Below are 15,061 nucleotides of genomic sequence, written 5' to 3' on the forward strand. Positions count from 1 at the left end.
AGTATGATTTATTTTTGATATTTGGAATCAGTTTTGTGGGTGGCCGTTGTACTTTTTCCAGTCTGTCAATGTCTTTAATGAGATTCGGTGACCATACGGAAACAGCATATTCCAAATGTGGATGAACTAACGATTTATATAGCTTGTTAATGAGTGATGGACTTTTGAAATCAAAAGATCACGCAATCAGTCCCAGAATCTTATTTGCTTTCTCAGAGGCTGAAATACACTGCTTGGATGATTTGAGGTCGTTACTGATAATTACGCCGAGATCTTTTTCACTATCCACTTTTGTTAACGAATTTCCAAATAACTTGTAATCGTTCTTACTGTTATTTTTACCTATGTGCATTACCTTGCATTTACTTGTGTTAAATTTCATTAGCCACTTTTCAGACCATTGCTGTAATTTATCTAAATCTTCTTGAATATCTAATTGGTTTGAGTGATCATTTGCCACTCCGCACAGTTTTGTATCATCAGCAAATTTGGAAACAGTAGATTTTAGTCCATGGTCTATATCATTTATATATACTATGAATAGAAGTGGCCCAAGAACGGAACCCTGAGGAACTCCACTTGTAACATTTTTCCATCTAGAAGTTTGTCCATTTAAAACAACTCTGTTTTCGACCATTCAACCAATTACTAGTCCAACCTAATAGGCTACCACTTATTCCGTGTAAAGCTAATTTAGTAAGTAGTCTTTCGTGTGGAACGGTATCAAAAGCTTTTGCAAAGTCTAGATATGCTAAATCTATATTGTTTCTTTTGTCATAATTCGAGATAACTGTATTGTAGAATTCGAGTAAGTTAGTCACGCAAGAACGTTTCTAGTAGTAGTACTACTAGTAGTTCTACAAGCAGTTTTACTACTAGTAGTACAAGTACTACTAGTAGTACTAGTAGTACTTATAGTAGTACTACTGGTAGTACAAGTAGGCCCAAAAGTACTACTACTAGTACTACTATTAGTACTACCGCTAGTAGTACTACTAGTAGTATTAGTAGTACTAGTAGCACTACTAGTATTACTAGTAGTACTTCTACTAGTACTACTAGTTGTACTACTAGTACTACCAGTAGTACTACAAGTAGTACTACTAGTCGTACTACGAGTAGTACTACTAGTGGTAGTACTAATAGTAGTACTAGTAGTACTTTTGGGCCTCTGGCGCCCTTACTGTTGGTTTGAGCGGTGTCCAAGTGCCCACAGGAGCCCTGACCAGCCGCCACCTGTGGGTGAGATGGTGGGTAGATTGGAGTAGGTGACCAAAATGGCCCCTCAAAATCTGCAAGGGTTTTGCCCATTGATTTTAGCCAAAATCGGCAGGTGCCCGATTTGGCCCTAATTTACCCCAGAGGGAGAGAGTCAGCCACAGTGGACAGGGAGGTAGGCGCGAGGAGCCTGGGCCCAAGGGCGTGGCTGTGGCACCCCTGTGGTGAACAGTCCCCCATATGTACGTCTATGCGACATTTTGGCTTATAGTATGGTCGCTGCAGAAATGGGATGGACAAGGTATGTATATGTGGTGTAGAAACAGCTGGCCTTCGGCCTTGTTTTACTATTGTGTAGGTTAAGTCCATATTACGCCTGTAGCACAGGCATTTGTCTCCTCATGAAAGCACAACCTAGGCCCTGCCAAGCCATGTTTCAGTGAGGCTGGGTCCTTTGCTACTGTAGCGTACGCAAGATGTGTATATAAGGAGCCAGGCTTTGGTCTCCATGGGCAGTTCTCTATAGCACTTGTACTCAGCGGTTCTCGTCCTCAGACCCACGCGGTTACTTTGCGGTCGGGCACGCCTCGGAGCCTGACCGCCGACCCAGCCTAGGTCGACACTCGCACTAACCAGGATAAAATCCAGCAACCCACTCGAGCTTCATTCACTTCCTCATCACCATAGTCCAAGTAACATACATGCCTTGTTACATTGGTAACCCCCCCCCTAGAGTTTTGACGCGCTACGACCGACAACGACTATCTGCTGCATCCTACACACCACTAACGTCACCCCGACGAGGAGGTTATCACTTCCACTGACGTCCCTCATGACCGCTTCCTCACTCGACGTCACGACCTCCCCTTCGCTCGACGTCACGACCGCCTCTTCGCTTGGCGTCATGACCGCCCCTTCGCTCGACGTCACGACCGCCTCTTCGCTCGACGTAATGATCGCCTCTTCGCTCGACGTCACGATCGCTAGAAATCGACGTAACGACCGCCTCCTCGCTCGACGTCACGATCGATGCAGATCGACGTCGCTACTTCAGGGAAGCCACCGCTTCCAACATTTGCTGTCTGGACCCCCTCCAGGGAGTTTGCGCTTCCACTGACGTCCCTCACGGCCTCTCCCCCGCATTGGACGTCACGAGCGACGCAGATCGACGTCTCTACTTCAGTGAAGCCACCGCTTTCAACATTTCCTGTCTGCACCGCCTCCAGGGAGTTTGCGCTTCCACTGACGTCCCTCACGGCCTCTCCCCGGCATTGGACGTCACGAGCGACGCAGATCGACGCCGCTACTTCAGTGAAGCCACCGCTTTCAACATTTGCTGTCTGCGCCATCTCCAGGGAGATCCCGTTTCCACTGACGTCGCTCAAGGCCCCTTCCCCGCACTAGATGTCACGATCGCCGCAGATCGACATCACTATTTCAATGATGTCGCCACCGCTACCAACGACGCCCAGCCCCACTAACGCCAGGCACGACCTCTTACGCACACTGGACGTCACGATCGACTAAGATCAACGTCGCTACTTCAGAGAAGCCACCGCTTCCGCCAGCGCCGCCACAGGGGTTCCCGCCTCCACTGACGTCACAGGAGCCCTGACCAGCCGCGACCTCTGGGTAAGATGGTGGGTAGATTGGAGCAGGTGACCAAAATCATCAGGTGCCCGATTTGGCCCTAATGAAGCCAAAAGGGAGAGAGTCGGCCACAGTGGACGGCGAAGTAGACGCGAGGAGCAAGGGCCCAAGGGCGTGGCTGTGGCATCCCTCCAAATTTGGGCCTTTTTTCCATTTTTTTTTTTACTTTTGGGCCTCTGACGCCAGTACTGTTGGCTTGAGCGGTGTCCAAGTGGACCCCGAAAGAGCCCTGACCAGCTGCTACCTATGGGTGAGATGGCGGGTAAATCGGAGCAGATGACAAAAATGACCCATAATCTCCCCATGAATTTTGCCGAAAACCAGGTGACCGATTTAATCCAAACTTTCCCCACAGGGAGAGAGTCGGACACAGTGCACAGCAAGGTAGACATGAGCAGCCTGAGCTCAAGGACGTGGCGTTAGCAACCCTCCAAATTTGGGCCTTTTAACCCAGTATTGACTTTTGGGGCTCTGGCACCCATACCGTCGGCCTAAGTGGTGTCAAATTGAACTCCACGGCAACCCTGGCCGCACTCAACCTGTGGGTGAGATGGCGGGTAAATCGGAGCAGATGACCAAAATAACCAAAAATCCAAATCATAGCAGGTGACCAAAATTACCCAAAATCCAAAAAATCTCAAAGAAGACTCCACGGCATCCCTGGACTCCTTCGACCTATGGGTGATATGGCGGGTAAATTGGAGCAGGTGACCAAGATGACCTAAAATCCAAAAAAATTCAAAGGAGAAACCATATGAATTTTGCCCTAAATCCGAAGGTAGACCGATTTGGTCCAAACTTGCCTCACAAACAGAAACTCGGACAAAGTACAAAGCAAGGTAGACATGAACAGCCTTAGCCTAAGGGCGTGCCGGTGGCACCCCTCCAAACGTGGGCCTTTGCGCCCAATATTCACTTTTGGGTCTTTGGCAGTCCTGGACGCCCTCGACCTGTAGGTGATATGGCGGTTAAATCGGAGCAGGTGACCAAAATGATCCAAAATAAAAAAATCTCAAAGGAGAAACCATATGAATTTTGCCCAAAATCCGAAGATGACCAATTTGGTCCAAACTTGCCTCACAGGTAGAGAGTCGGACAAATTACAAAGCAAGGTAGACATGAACAGCCTTAGCCCAAGGGCGTGGCGGTGGCACGCCATCGACCTATGGGTGATGTGGCGTGTAAATCGAAGCAGGTGACAAAAATTACCCAAAATCCAAAAAATCTCAAAAGAGAAACAATATGAATTTTGCCCAAAATCCGAAGGTAGACATGAACAGCCTTAGCCCTAGGGCGTGGCGGTGGCACCCCTCCAAACTAGGGCCTTCTCACCCAATATGACCCAAAATCCAAAACATCTCAAAAGAGAAACCATATGAAATTTGCCGAAAATCCGAAGGTGACCGATTTGGTCCAAACTTACCTCACAGATAGAGAGTCGGACAAAGTATAAAGCAAGGTAGTAATGAACAGCCTTAGCCCAAGGGCGTGGTGGTGGCACCCCTCCAAACTTGGGCCTTTTCACCCAGTATTCACTTTTGGGACTGTGGCACCCATACCGTATCCCTGAGTGGTGTCAAATTGGACTCCACGGCAGCCATGGACGCCCTCGATTTGTCGGTGATATGACGGGTAAATCTGAGCAGCTGACCAAAATGACCCAAAATCCAAAAAATTCTCAAAAGACAAACCATATGAATTTTGTCCAAAATCCGACGGTGACCGATTTGGTCCAAACTTACCTCACAGGTAGAGAGTCGGACAAAGTACAAAGCAAGGTAGACATGAACAGCCAGTATTCACTTATGGGCCTGTGGCACCCATACTGTGTCCTTGAGTGGTGTCAAATTGGACTCCACGGTAGCCCTCGACGCCCTCGACCTGTGGGTGATATGGCGGTTAAATCGGAGCAGGTGACCAAAATGATCCAAAATAAAAAAATCCCAAAGGAGAAACCATATGAATTTTGCCCAAAATCCGAAGATGTCCAATTTGGTCCAAACTTGCCTCACAGGTAGAGAGTCGGACAAATTACAAAGCAAGGTAGACATGAACAGCCTTAGCCCAAGGGCGTGGCGGTGGTAAGCCACCGACCTATGGGTGATGTGGCGTGTAAATCGAAGCAGGTGACAAAAATTACCCAAAATCCAAAAAATCTCAAAAGAGAAACCATATGAATTTTGCCCAAAATCCGAAGGTAGACATGAACAGCCTTAGCCCAAGGGCGTGGCGGTGGCACCCCTCCAAACTAGGGCCTTCTCACCCAATATGACCCAAAATCCAAAACATCTCAAAAGAGAAACCATATGAAATTTGCCGAAAATCCGAAGGTGACCGATTTGGTCCAAACTTACCTCACAGATAGAGAGTCGGACAAAGTATAAAGCAAGGTAGTAATGAACAGCCTTAGCCCAAGGGCGTGGTGGTGGCACCCCTCCAAACTTGGGCCTTTTCACCCAGTATTCACTTTTGGGACTGTGGCACCCATACCGTATCCCTGAGTGGTGTCAAATTGGACTCCACGGCAGCCATGGACGCCCTCGATTTGTCGGTGATATGACGGGTAAATCTGAGCAGCTGACCAAAATGACCCAAAATCCAAAATCCGACGGTGACCGATTTGGTCCAAACTTACCTCACAGGTAGAGAGTCGGACAAAGTACAAAGCAAGGTAGACATGAACAGCCAGTATTCACTTATGGGCCTGTGGCACCCATACTGTATCCTTGAGTGGTGTCAAATTGGACTACACGGTAGCCCTCGACGCCCTCGACCTGTGGGTGATATGGCGGTTAAATCAGAGCAGGTGACCAATATGACCCAAAAAACAAAAAATCTCAAAGGAGAAACCGTATGAATTTTGCCCAAAATCCGAAGGTGACCGATTTGGTCCAAACTTGCCTGACAGGTACAGAGTCGAACAAAGTACAAAGCAAGGTAGACATGAACAGCCTTAGCCCAAGGGCGTGGCGGTGGCACCCCTCCAAACCTCCAAACTGAGTGGTGTCATATTGGACTCCACGGCAGCCCTTGACGACCTCGACCTGTGGGTGATATGGCGGGTAAATCGGAGCAGGTGACCAAAATTACCCAAAATCCAAAAACTTTCAGAGGAGAAACCATATGAATTTTGCCCAAAATCCGAAGGTGACCGATTTGGTCCAAACTTGCCTGACAGGTAGAGAGTCGAACAAAGTACAAAGCAAGGTAGACATGAACAGCCTTAGCCCAAGGGCGTGGCGGTGGCGCCCCTCCAAACTTGGGCCTTTTCACCCAGTACTCACTTATGGGCCTGTGGCACCCATACTGTATCCCTGAGTGGTGTCAAATAGGACTCCACGGCAGCCCTGGACGCCCTCGACCTGTGGGTGATATGGCGGGAAAATCGGAGCAGGTGACCAATATGGAAAAAAAAAAAAAAAAAAAAAAAAAAATTATTACCATATGAATTTTGCTCAAAATCCAAAGGTCACCGATTTGGTCCAAACTTGACTCACAGGTAGAGAGTCGGACAAAGTACTAAGCAAGGTAGACATGAACAGCCTTAGCCAAAGGGCGTGGCAGTGGCACCCCTCCAAACTTGGGCCTTTTCACCCAGTATTCACTTTTGGGCCTGTGGCACCTATACCGTATCCCTGAGTGGTGTCAAATTGGACTCCACGGCAGCCCTGGACGCACTCGACCTGTGGGTGATATGGTGGGTAAATCTGAGCAGGTGACTAATATGACCCAGAATCCAAAAAGTCTCATAGGAGAAACCATATGAATTTTGCCCAAAATCCGAAGGTGACCGATTTGGTCCAAACTTGCCTGACAGGTAGATAGTTGGACAAAGTATAAAGCAAGGTAGACATGAACAGCCTTAGTCCAAGGGCGTGGCGGTGGCGCCCCTCCAAACTTGGGCCTGTTCACCCAGTACTCACCTTTGGGCCTGTGGCACCCATACCGTATCACTGAGTGTTGTCAAATTGGACTCCATGGCAGCCCTGGACGCCCTCGTGCTGTGGGTGATATGGCGGGTAAATCTGAGCAAGTGACCATAGTGACCCAAAATCCAAATAATCTCATAGGAGAAACCATATGAATTTTGCCCAAAATCTGAAGGTGACAGATTTGGTCCAAACTTACCTAACAGATAGAGCCTTAGCCCAAGGGCATGGTGGTGGCACCTCTCCAAACTTGGGCCTTTTCACCCAGTACTCACTTTTGGTCCTGTGGCACCCATACCGTATCCCTGAGTGGTGTCAAATTGGACTCCACGGCAGCCCTGGACGCCCTCGACCTGTGGGTGATATGGCGGGTAAATCGGAGCAGGTGACCAATATGACCCAAAATCCAAAAAATCTCAAAGGAGAAACCATATGAATTTTGCCCAAAATCCGAAGGTGACCGATTTGGTCCAAACTTGTCTCACAGGTAAGACAAAGTATTAAGCAAGGTAGACATGAACAGTCTTAGCCCAAGGGCGTGGCGGTGGCACCCCTCCAAACTTGGGCCTTTTCACCCACTATTCACTTATGGGCCTTTGGCACCCATACCGTATCCCTGAGTGGTGTCAAATTGGACTCCACGGCATCCCTGGACGCCCTCGACCTGTGGGTGATATGGCGGGTAAATCTGAGGAGAAGACCAAAATGACCCAAAATCCAAAAACCAATTTTGTCCAAACATGCCTTATAGGTAGAGACTCGGACAAAGTACAAAGCAAGGTAGACATGAACAGCCTTAGCCTAAGGGCGTGGCGGTGGCACCCCTCCAAACTTGGGCCTTTTCACCCAGTATTCACTTTTGGGACTATGGCACCCATACCGTATCCCTGAGTGGTGTCAAATTGGACTCCACGGCAGCCCTGGAAGTCCTCGACCTATGGGTGATATGGCGGGTAAATCAGAGCAGGTGACCAAAATGACCGAAAATCCAAAAAATCTCATAGGAGAAACCATATGAATTTTTCCCAAAATCCGAAGCAGACCGATTTGGTCCAAACTTGCCTCACAGGTAGAGAGTCGGACAAAGTACAAAGCAAGGTAGACATGAACAGCCTTAGCCAAAGGGCGTGGCGGTGGCACCCCTCCAAACTGGGGCCTTTTCACCCAGTATTCACTTTTGGGCCTGTGGCACCCATACCGTATCCCTGAGTGGTGTCAAATTGAACTCCACGGCAGCCCTGGACACCCTCGGCCTGTGGTTGATATGGCGGGTAAATACAAAGCAAGGTAGACATGAATAGCTTTAGCTCAAGGGCGTGGCGGTGGCACCCCTCCAAACTTGGGCCTTTTCACCCAGTATTCACTTCTGGGCCTGTGGCACCCATACCGTAGCCCTGAGTGGTGTTATATTGGACTCCACGGCAGCCCTGGACGCCCTCTACTTGTGGGTGATATGGCGGGAAAATCGGAGCAGGTGACCAAATTACTCAAAATCCATAAAATCTGAAAGGAGAAAAAATTTGAATTTTGTCCAAAATCCGAAGGTGACCGATTTGGTCCAAACTTGCCTCACAGGTAGAGAGTCGGACAAAGTACAAAGAAAGGTAGACATGAACAGCCTTAGCCTAAGGGTGTGGTGGTGGCACCCCTCCAAACTTGGGCCTTTTCACCCAGTATTCACTTTTGGGCCTGTGGCACCCATACCGTATCCCTGAGTGGTGTCAAATTGGACTCCACGGTAGCCCTGGATGCCATCGACCTGTGGGTGATATAGCGGGTAAATCTGAGGAGGAGACCAAAATGACCCAAAATCCAAAAAAATCTCAAAGGAGAAACCATATGAATTTTGCCCAAAATCTGAAGGTGACCGATTTGGTCCAAACTTGCCTCACAGGTAGAGAGTCGGACAAAGTACAAAGCAAGGTAGATATGAACAGCCTTAACCGAAGGGCGTGGTGGTGACACCACTCCAAACTTGGGCCTTTTCACCCAGTATTCACTTTTGGGCCTGTGGCACCCATAACCGTATCCCTGAGTGGTGTCAAATTGGACTCCACGGCAGCCATGGACGCCCCTCGACCTATGGGTGATATGGCGGGTAAATCGGAGCAGGTGACCAAAATCACCCCAAAAACAAAAAATCTCAAAGGAGAAATCATATGAATTTTGTCCAAAATCCGAAAGTGACCGATTTGGTCCAAACTTGCCTTACAGGTAGATAGTCGGACAAACTACAAAGCGAGGTAGACATGAACAGCGTCAGCTAGAGGGCGTGGCGGTGGTACCCCTCCAAACTGGGGCCTTTTCACCCAGTATTCACTTTTGGGACTGTGGCACCCATACCGTATCCCTGAGCGGTGTCAAATTGGACTCCACGGTAGCCCTCGACGCCCTCGACCTGTGGGTGATATGGCGGGTAAATCGGAGCAGGTGACCAAAATCACCCCAAAATCCGAAGGTGACCGATTTGGTCCAAACATGCCTCACAGGTAGAGAGTCGGACAAAGTACAAAGCAAGGTAGACATGAACAGCGTTAGCCAAAGGGCGTGGAGGTGACACCCCTCCAAACTCGGGCCTTTTCACCCAGTATTCACTTTTGGGCCTGTGGCACCCATACCATATCCCTGAGTGGTGTCAAATTGGACTCCACGGTTGCCATGGACGCCCTCGACCTGTGGGTGATATGGCGAGTAAATCGGAGCAGGTGACCAAAATGACCCATATTCCAAAAAAAACTCAAAGGTGAAACCATATGAATTTTGCCCAAATTCCGATGGTGACCGATTTGGTCCAAATTTGCCTGACAGGTAGAGAGTCGGACAAAATACAAAACAAGATAGAAATGAACAGCCTTGGCTCAAGGGCGTGGCGGTGGCATTCCTCCAAACTTGGGCCTTTTCACCCAGTATTCACTTTTGGGCCTGTAACACATATACCGTATCCCTGAGTGGTGTCAAATTGGACTCCATGGCAGCCATCGATGCCCTCGACCTGTGGGTGATATGGTGGATAAATCGGGGCAGGTTACCAAAATTACCCAAAATCCAAAAAATCCCAAAGAAGCCATATGAATTTTGCCCAAAATCCGAAGGTGACCGATTTGATCCAAACTTGCCTCACAGGTAGAGAGTCGGACAAAGTACAAAGAAAGGTAGACATGAACAGCCTTAACCCAAGGGCGTGGCGGTGGTACCCCTCCTAACTTCGGCCTTTTCACCCAGTATTCACTTTTAGGCCTGTGGCACCCATACTGTATCCCTGAGTGGTGTCAAATTGGACTCCACGTTAGCCCTGGACGCCCTCGACCTGTGGGTGATATGGCGGTTAAATCTGAGCAGGTGACCAAAATGACCCAAAATAAAAAAAATATCACAGGAGAAACCATATGAATTTTGCCCAAAATCCGAAGGTGACCGATTTGGTCCAAACTTGCCTGACAGGTAGAGAGTCGAACAAAGTACAAAGCAAGGTAGACATGAACAGCCTTAGCCAAGGGTGTGGCGGTGGCACCCCTCCAAACTTGGGCCTTTTCACCCAGTATTCACTTTTGGGCCTGTGCCACCCATACCGTATCCCTGAGTGGTGTCAAATTGGACTCCACGGCAGACCTGGACGCCCGCTACTTGTGGGTGATATGGCGGATAAATCGGAGCAGGTGACCAAAATGACCCAAAATCCAAAGAATCTCAAAGGAGAATCCATATGAATATTACCCAAAATCCGAAGGTGACCGATTTGGTCCAAACATGGTAGACATGAACAGCCTTAGCCCAAAGGGGTGGGAGTGGCCCCCCTCCAAACTTGGGCCTTTTCACCCAGTAATCACCCTTGGGCCTTTGACACCCATACCATTGGATTTTGGGTCATTTTTGGTCACTTGCTTCGATTTACCCGCCATCTCACCCACAGGTCGAGGGCGGCTAGGGCTGCCGTGGAGTCCAGTTTGGATATTGGATAATTTTAGTCAGTTGCTTCGATTTACCCGCCATCTGACCCACAGGTCGAGGGCGGCTAGGGCTGCCGTGGAGTCCAATTTGATACCACTCATGCCAACGGTATTGGTGCCAGAGACCAAAAGGTGATTACTGGGTGAAAAGGCCCAAATTTGGAGGGGTGCCACTGCCACGCCCTTGGACTCAGGCTGCTCATGTTTACCTTGCTGTGCACTTTGACCGACTCTCTCCCTATGGGGAACGTTTGGACCAAATCAGTCACATTCAAATTTCCGGCTAAGGTCATGGGGGTTCATCCTATGAGATTTTTTGAATATTTGGTCATTCTGGTCACTTGCTCCGATTTACCCGCCATCTGACCCACTGGTCAAGGGCGGCTAGGGCTGCCGTGGAGTCCAATTTGACACCACTCAGGCCAACAGGATGGGTGCCAGAGGCCAAAAGGTGATTACTGGGTGAAAAGGCCCAAATTTGGAGGGGTGCCACTGCCACGCCCTTGGACTCAGGCTGCTCATGCTTACCTTGCTGTGCACTTTGACCGACTCTCTCCCTGTGGGGCATGTTTGGACCAAATCGGTCACCTTCGAATTTTCGGATAAATTCCTTTGAGATATTCAGGCCAACGGTATGGGTGCCAGAAGCCAAAAGGTGATTACTGGGTGAAAAGGCCCAAATTTGGAGGGGTGCCACTGCCACGCCCTTGGACTCAGGCTGCTCATGCTTACCTTGCTGTGCACTTTGACCGACTCTCTCCCTGTGGGGAAAGTTTGGACCAAATCGGTCACTTTCGAATTTTCGGCTAAATTCATGGGGTTAATCCTTTGAGATTTTTTGGATTTTGGGTCATTTTGGTCACTTGCTCCGATTTACCCGCCATCTCACCCACAGGTCGAGGGCGGCTAGGGCTGCCGTGGAGTCCAATTTGACACCATTCAGGCCAACGGTATGGGTGCCAGAAGCCAAAAGGTGATTACTGGGTGAAAAGGCCCAAATTTGGAGGGGTGCCACTGCCACGCCCTTGGACTCAGGCTGCTCATGTTTACCTTGCTGTGCACTTTGACCGACTCTCTCCCTGTGGGGCAAGATTGGACCCAATCGGTCACCTTGGAATTTTCGGTTAAATTCATGGGGTTAATCCTTTGAGATTTTTTGGATTTTGGATCATTTTGGTCACTTGCTCCGATTTACCCGCCATCTCACCCACAGGTGGAGGGTGGCTAGGGCTGCCGTGGAGTCCAATTTGTCACCACTCAGGCCAACGGTATGGGTGCCAGAGTACAAAAGGTGATTACTGGGTGAAAAGGCCCAAATTTGGAGGGGTGCCACTGCCACGCCCTTGGACTCAGGCTGCTCATGCTTACCTTGCTGTGCACTTTGACCGACTCTCTCCCTGTGGGGCATGTTTGGACCAAATCGGTCACCTTCGAATTTTCGGCTAAATTCAAGGGGCCTTTGAGATTTTTTAGATTTAGGGTTATTCTGGTCACTTGCTCCGATTTACCCGCCATCTCACCCATAGGTCGAGGGCGGCTAGGGCTGCAATGGAGTCCAATTTGACACCACTCAGGCCAACGGTATGGGTGCCAGAGACCAAAAGGTGATTACTGGGTGAAAAGGCCCAAATTTGGAGGGGTGCCACTGCCACGTCCTTGGACTCAGGCTATTCATGTTTACCTTGCTGTGCACTTTGACCGACTCTCTCCCTGTGGGGCAAGTTTGGACCAAATCGGTCACCTTCGAATTTTCGGCTAAATTCTTTGAGATTTTTTGGATTTTGGGTCATTTTGGTCACTTGCTCCGATTTACCCGCCATCTCACCCACAGGTCGAGGGCGGCTAGGGCTGCCGTGGAGTCCAATTTGACACCACTCAGGCCAACGGTATGGGTGCCAGAGACCAAAAGGTGATTACTGGGTGAAAAGGCCCAAATTTGGAGGGGTGCCACTGCCACGCCCTTAGACTCAGGCTGCTCATGTTTACCTTGCTGTGCACTTTGACCGACTCTCTCCCTGTGGGGCAAGTTTGGACCAAATCGGTGACCTTCGAATTTTCGGCTAAATTCATGGGATTAATCATTCGAGTTTTTTTGGATTTTGGGTCATTTTGGTCACTTGCTCCGATTTACCCGCCATCTCACCCACAGGTGGAGGGCGGCTAGGGCTGCCGTGGAGTCCAATTTGACACCACTCAGGCCAACGGTATGGGTGCCAGAAGCCAAAAGGTGATTACTGGGTGAAAAGGCCCAAATTTGGAGGGGTGCCACTGCCACGCCCTTGGACTCAGGCTGCTCATGTTTACCTTGCTGTGCACTTTGACCGACTCTCTCCCTGTGGGGCAAGATTGGACCAAATCGGTCACCTTCGAATTTTCGGCTAAATTCATGGGGTCCTTTGAGATTTTTTGGATTTTGGGTCATTTTGGTCACTTACTCCGATTTACCCGCCATCTGACCCACAGGTCGAGGGCGGCTAGGGCTGCCGTGGAGTCCAATTTGACACCACTCAGGCCAACGGTATGGGTGCCAGAGTCCAAAAGGTGATTACTGGGTGAAAAGGCCCAAATTTGGAGGGGTGCCACTGCCACGCCCTTGGACTCAGGCTGCTCATGGTTACCTTGCTGTGCACTTTGACCGACTCTCTCCTTGTGGGGCAAGTTTGTGTGCTTCTATGTTTAGGTGACCCTTGACTTTGAGGACTTTTGTTTCATGGTGTAGATGAGGGTAGTCAAATTCATATATCCAATGGGCCATATTTCATCAGAATATACAGTATATGGGCCAGACAATTATAAGCAGATTGATACCATTTTTTAAGAGAGTAATATAATAGTAATGGTGATAATAATAATAATAATAATAAAGGTAAATTTAATCTACACTTGTCACATGTAACATTAGAAACAAAGGTGCAAAGGAAATGAACCTATTGTTTACCTTAATTTGTAATACTGCTGCTCCCATAGATTTGACACTTCTTGGCCTGTACAAATGCATCAGTGTTTGGCACTAAGGATTGAGCAGACTACTTTCAATGTTGAGATGAGATGTTCATCAGTAAGTTGAGACCTGAATTGAGACTTTTTCAAGTTCATCACAGAAAAGAGTTGTTCACAGACATAGGTACTGCCAAACACTGACATCATCCTTGAGGCCAAACATTTAATTCAGGGATATATTGGCCCAACATACTGATAAAATGTGCCATTATCAACAGTTGGAAACATCCTTCAACACAATTACACTGGAGATCAATTAGTTCCAATTGAAACTGTTCTGGTGCCTCATCAGCATTAACAGCGAAAGGGTTGCAGAAAATAGAAAAATCAGGCTCAAGGTTTTTAAAGTCTGCAAATCTTTCTCCGAATGCACTCACTAAATTGTAAATCTTGTTGTAGTAATTTTTGGAGTTGATATCACCATGGCACTCGGGTGTGTCTTGCAGGGACTTCAGAGTTGGAAAATGTTTAAGCTTCAGCTCAAAGGCACAAATAGTCATGTAAATCTGTCACTAGTTTATTGTGACCTTGCAGACTTGTATTCAGGTAATGCAAGTGTTCTGTCATATCTACCATGAAAGCTAGATCTTGAACCCATTCTTTGTCTTTCAGTTCCTGCACATCCCTCCTTTGTCATACATAAACCTCTTTGCTTCACTTTTTAATTCATAAAAGTGGTTCATCACAACTAGCCTTAACCACCGAACATCAGTGTGATATGGTAGAGTCCACCTGTGAGTTTGAATTTCCTCTAACCTGTTGAACTGTCTGTATTTACCTAGTTGTATTATACGAGAAGGGAGCTATGCTCATGGTGACCTGTCTTTGTATCTCTCAGCATCAAATTTTTTCTTAAAATCTTGAATAGTGTTTGCACACACTGTTTCTTTATCTAATTTGTTCCAAGTATCTATCACTCTGTGTGGGAAGCTGTATGAAGTTCACTGCCTTAATAACAACATCCATGACATGAACAATTTCTAATGTCTTACTGCTAAGCACTTCTCTGTGAATTATGCAATGAATGCTGAATATGATGGTCTGAGTTGACAGTTAGTAGTTTTTCCTTTAACTTAGTTGCCATGCTAACTTTTCTTCCAACCATTTGAGGTGCTCCATATGTAGCCAGGCTCACAGTTTTCATCCAGTCAACACCTATTTTATCTAGTACACCTACCAAATTAAAAAAATGTATCATCCCCATTGTTGTTCCCTTCATTGGTATCAGTTCCATAAATTCTTTAGTTACCTGCACATTTTCATTTACACCACGTATAAAAACTGGAAGTTGTGCTGTGTCAGTTATATCTGTACTTT

Source organism: Oratosquilla oratoria, chromosome 42 (genome assembly GCF_046742065.1).
Source record: "Oratosquilla oratoria isolate Oo_2021 chromosome 42, ASM4674206v1, whole genome shotgun sequence".
NCBI classification, from domain to species: domain Eukaryota; kingdom Metazoa; phylum Arthropoda; class Malacostraca; order Stomatopoda; family Squillidae; genus Oratosquilla; species Oratosquilla oratoria.